This window comes from Catharus ustulatus, chromosome 3, assembly GCF_009819885.2.
Source record: "Catharus ustulatus isolate bCatUst1 chromosome 3, bCatUst1.pri.v2, whole genome shotgun sequence".
NCBI lineage: Eukaryota > Metazoa > Chordata > Aves > Passeriformes > Turdidae > Catharus > Catharus ustulatus.
In genome coordinates, this window is record NC_046223.1 from 104,526,845 (window position 1) to 104,532,844 (window position 6,000).

Consider the following 6,000-nt stretch of genomic DNA (forward strand, 5'->3'; position numbering starts at 1 on the left):
AATCCAAATTCTCTCATAGGAGAGGTACTCCATCCCTCTCCTGTGTGTGCATCCCACATGTACAAGAGGGAGGATGGAGAGCTAGGCAGTGAGGGGCTGTGCTGGGGAAGGCGCAGGCCACACTCATGCCCGCTGAGGATGATGAGCCTCCACACGGTGCTGGAGATGGGTGCAGCCACCTTGCCGCAGTTCGGGCACTTTGAGGGGACACGATACTGTTTATCAGACCCAGGCAAGAGAGGCTACAGCAGGGAGATGTCACTGATGCCTGAGCTGTTGCCGCAGGGATAGAGGTGGGGAGTTGGATGGTAGGGATGCTTCGTGGAATGTCATGCAAGGTTGTGGCCAAAATATGGTTCCAGCAGATCTGAGATGTGGCTGCTGGGCAGATGTCACAGGGCAGAACAACAGAGACTGTGGAGGTGTCATTCGCTGAGGTGGAGGGACCTCAGGGAGGAAAGGTTAACATTTTACTGTGTTGACTTTCAGCTGATAGCTGGATGGCAATGAGCTGATGTCAGAAAAGTGACCCAGTATTTTAACTTTAAAGGAAGAGAGAGAGAGTCAGAGAAGTAAATATGTGAGTCACTTGCATGGCTTTGAACGAGATCATTCTCACTGATATTCTGAGTCAGGGCTCAGTGCTGAACAACTCCCAACTTGAGGGAAGGTCTGCTCTGAATATCCACCCAAACCCCATAACTGGATTCTGCTTTTACAGTCACTGAGTCAAAATCCTCAAGCCTGACAGAAACACGCGCACACGTGAACATTTTGAAAAGTCAAATTGGACGTTGTCACTCACACTTTGCAGTGAACCACATTGAGTTTGTGAGTTTTCTGAAGGAATTGGTGAAATCTGTTTGGGAGAGGCACTGGTTATTTATATCTTAGGACTACTTCATCTTCAAAACAGATTACAATCTGCTGCAGCACCACCAAAAAAAAATCACATAGTCTCCTTGAACTTTGCTAGGAGATAAAAGTAAGTGTGACAATGAGTTGGCTTGCTATTAGGATTATATGTGGGTACTAGCAGTATCATGAAGTTATACAGCCTTGCAGATTACCTAATTAAACATGATTTCCTGATTAAACATGATTTCTTCACTTACAGCCTATTCACTGGCTAATTTTTATAAGTGGCGCAATAAAAATGTTTTGATTTTTAAAAAGGATTTAAAACAGCTTTGGGCAACAGACCAAATGTGAGAGTGTGTCTAGTGATCAATAAGGAGCTTGTGCTGTTACTGAACAGCAAATTTGGGGGTAATTTCAATGAGCTTGGAGTTGAGCACCAGGTAATGTGATGATCTAAGTTCTTAGTTTCCTCTTGGCTATGGGCAAGGTGCTTCTCTTTCCTTCAGTTTTTCTTATCTATAAGCTTTGTAAAACCTCATCTTTAGCTTATGTGATTTAATGACATTGTTCAGGGTGCTAGCTAAACAAAGGTAACAAAGAAAATCTTAAATAAGCATAACAGCCTTTTTTACATAGGGAAAAAAGTGTGACTTCAAAAGCAAGTGTGTAGAAACAGTACCTTCTTGAAATTCTTGCCCAATTGATCTGTTCTTCCACCCTTCAGGACATATGTGTTTACTGACTAAACAGGTTTTACTCTGTTACAGGGACAAATTGACAGTGGTAGTCAGCTGAATTCCTTTGTACGACACGAATCCTCAACCAAATCATCAGCGGAAGATTTATTGCTGGTTATAAGTGACTAAGTGACAAAAATGATACTCAGAAAGTCAGATCCTTCTCTCAGTGTTTGCAAAAAACACTGTTTTAACATGCCCTAGAGGAAAAATAACACCACCTTCTGTGGTCTTTTTACAGTTCTACCTTTTCAGTGGTGTAAATTCTCAGGGTATCACCTATTCCTACAATGACCGTCTAAGGAAAAACTGTTCCTACTCACTCTGTGTATGCTAGTTTTGAAGTCCCATGCAGTGAACTGTCAAATGCTGTTTACCATATTTTGTAAGGCAAAGTCCAAGCTTTCCAGCATGCTTGCTGTAGCTTTAAGCCCATGAGTCCACAGTTGAATCTTTCATCTGTCTGCTTCCTGAAATGCTGCTGAACTCTTTAGATGTCTACAGTCCAATTATTTTTATGTGTCCCAAGGCTGTAGGGAATGTTGACCATTTTCAGAACTGGCTAGATTTATAGGAACAGATTTGTAAGAAGTTGGTAAATGGGGCTTACTGGTTAAAAGCCATCAGCTTCAGGTCGTTCCTTTAGGGTATTCCATAGGGCTCAAGCCTCCTCAGGGAGAAGAGGGATTTGGCTTTGGACCTCAGGCATGCTTTCACTACTATTGCAAATGAAGCAAAAGGAGACTAACCATGTGTGCATCTGTTTTAAGAGAAGGGGCTGTGCTTTTAGCACTTGCTGCTGGCTAAGTAATGCTTTTGCAAATCCTCTTTTCAGGTTCCTACACTGCAAGTATTTGAAGAACATAAGGGCACTACCAACAGGGGAGTTGATTCTCCTAATACCTAGGGTCTCTAAAATTTAGGTTTAGCATCTTGTGGATCTAGTCCATTTTTGTGTTTTGCATATGGGAAAACAGATAGAAGAGCTAAGTGAGTTGCTAGTGATACCATGGACTATCTCTGTCCAGTGACATGAATCAACTCTATCCCAAATGAGAACCAACTTGTGCCAACTGGGTAAGAAGGACAAAACACCTGTCAATAGTCCAAGCAAATACAGTCTTTGAAAGCTGCCAAAATTAAACCATATCAGACTGCTACAGGCAAAGGTGCATAACTGTCATCACTTGCTCGGGACGCTGCACTGACATGGATCAGTGTTGTTGTGATGGAAATAGGACAAGAAGTCATTTTTTCGATAATGAGGTCTTGAGACTTTGGAGAGCTAAAGATCATCATTCTACCTCCAGAAAATAATGTAGATTTGTCATTAGTACAGGGGCTTCTTTACTTTTAGATTCATAAATATGAAATAGGGGTAAAAATGATATAAGTTTATTGTGGATTTTGTATGTTTGTTTTAATTTTCCTTTCTCTCATGCTAATGTTCAATCAGCCTAAAGGTTAATAAATTATTTTTTCTGGATTAAAAATAAACTACTTCTTCATTTTAGGTTAATGAAAACAGACAGGAAGAAAGGTACACAACTTGTGTATATAGAAGTTATGTTTTTGAAGGACTTGCAAAGTCAGCCATAATCTTCATCGTTGATATACTGATTTCAGTGTTGTGTTGGGACAAATAGTACAGTTATGTAAATTTCACCAAAAAAGCCAACATTGCTTAACATTCTTTCATTTAATTCATCTCTTGCATTGTAACTAGAGGCTTTAAATACAACCCCATGCATTTCCTAACCAGCCTCAGTAAGACTGACACTACCACATCAATTACTAGCACAGGCCAGCTATAAAATTACAAAACCACTCAGCCATCTGTATAATTAAACGCAAACCAAAGTAATCAAGCAAATGTTAAAGAAAATGTCTTCATCTGGTAAACTTTGTAGGCAAAGGCCTCTATCTACTGTTCTGCTCGGGAAGGGATGTAGCTTTGTCTCTAAAGGTGTGCCAGGTGGCTGCTTCCCATTTTTTCAAACAGCATATATAGCTGATAAATAAAGAACTATTAGTTGGTGCTGTCTGTTGCTGTGTTAAAGTCAGTATCTAAGCACAAATACCAAAGAATCAAGAAAAGGAGGTGTGAATCAAAAGTGCTTTCATAATGCCTGGGCGTGTCATAATGCAGGACTTGGTCTCTGCCTGGCTCTTAATTGCTTACATAATTCTCCCCAGCTAAATAACACAGCTTTTATTAATAAGGTAGTTTTGTAGTTTCTTGGATGCATTGGGAAGACAGAGGTGAAGCTGTGAATCTGGGTTAATTGAAATGCTTACGTGATGGTGATGTGCCAGATTCTTTGCTGTAGGTCTCAGGAGGAAACTTGCAGTAGGTGCAGCTTGGAGAGTAAGGACGAAGTGTCCTCAAGTTTTTCTTTGCTGTTTTGTGCATTTAGGTGAAGTTTAGGGCTCTGTAGCCCTTAGGTGTAAGTCACAGCAGTTTGAGAGGCTGCTGTGATTTATGAAATCCTTGCTGTTATGCTGTCAGTAGGCTGTTTATACCTTGGAGCAGAGGAGGGTTTCTGCCACTCTCCTTTCTGCTGTGAGCATCATTTCTAGCACTACCTTTACATGACACCTCGTAAAGGTTGAAATATTGGAAATATGCAGGAGTACAACGCTGCTGGTCCTTTGGAAGTGCTGGCCAGAGCTTCTCAAAGCTATCTCTGCTTCTTTTAATTCAACAAGGGGACTAGGGATTGATTCAGACCTGTCACTTGAATGCCTGTAACAATCTCTTCCAGTGAACGCATACCTGTAAAAAAAAAAGCATTTCTGATAGTTTATTCTGTATTTAAGATCAAACATTTAGACATTAACTTCTCAAAATGAAACCCAAAATATAGAATTGGGGAAATAGGCTCCTTAAAGTAAATCTGAGGAGAATGAGACATATTAGAAAGGAGACCCAACACTTGATACCGAATGGAAATTATGAGAAATGTGGCCAAAGCCCCATGTTTTCCTAGATGAGACATAATCTGACCCAGCATGTTCATCCTGATCTGATCCAGAATTCTTTAGCATAACAAGAACCTACATACATCTTCTCCTTTCTCCCTCCTGTGGCAATTCATGTTGCACGATACACCTCCAAATAGATTTCCTAGACATTAGTTTGCAGGCTGGTGCGTGGTTTTGCAAAAATTGCATTAATAAGAAATGGGATGCTGGGAGGAAAAGGCTCTGTAGCCTTTTGATGATAACACTCAGCAGGATGGAGGCAGAGAGGTAGGTAGCAAACTTAGTGACCTTCACAGTTAGACAGCTATTGAGCATTTTTTTAATTGTCGTCTTGGATTTTAGTGTAAGAACCACTGTAGGCATCTAATCAATCCTTCTTTTGATCTGGCCTTTTGCCATAAGTATGCAGGAACTGGCTTGGAAAATGACAGTAAAACCCCAGGCACTGAATGCTCCCTGCAATTAGGGGGAAATGCCAGTAGAAGATGACTTGGATAGAACAAGCTAAAAAAAGATGCTTAGTGCAGAGGTTCTGTGTGCGTCTCTGAATACCCACATTATGTGTCTCTGCATTAGCACTGTCATTCCTGTGATCTGCTTTTCATCAAGACTTAGCTACTGTTAACTGTGGGGAAACCAAGCCAGTTTAGCTGATACTGGGGTGTAAACAACTACAGCTGCTGTGCCTACTCAGGGAACTTACAGGGGATGTTATAGATGAACAAAAACAGTTGTGAGTGCATGAGTGAAGACATAGCTTTGCATATTAAGGGTTAACAGTCTTTGAGAAATGACATCATTTTGTATTTAAACAGCATCAGAGGGAAGGAAGGAAGGAAGGAAGGAAGGAAGGAAGGAAGGAAGGAAGGAAGGAAGGAAGGAAGGAAGGAAGGAAGGAAGGAAGGAAGGAAGGAAGGAGAGAGAAATCTGTTACTGCTTGGAAAAAATATGACTTGTCCTTCTGTCCAATAGGGACAGTATGTTTACTGTTATTTCTAGACTTGACTGTCAAATAGTAAATGGGATGACTGTGAAGAGGTTGGCATAGTGATGATCTCAGTGTGGCCCCAATTTTGGTAATGGGGGACAACACTAAAATGAAACACCACATGGATGAGAGAAATTAAGGTATTAGAAAAGGTAATTGCTATCAAATTGGAAGAAAACTTGGAAGATTTTGATGTGAGAAAGCTGAAGTTGGTGGGAATTATTAGGGGATGTTTTCATGTACATTCTTTGTAAGAGAATAAAAATTCTGAAGGGTATCGTGCTATTCGCAAACTAAAAAGAACTAACTTCATGTAGGATAGCAGTGCCTTATGGAATGAAATAGGGAGGTAGGTATCAGTTGAATCCTTGGAGATTTGGAAACTTCATTTACCAGCATGAAATCCAGGACTGTGCTGCTGATGGTGGC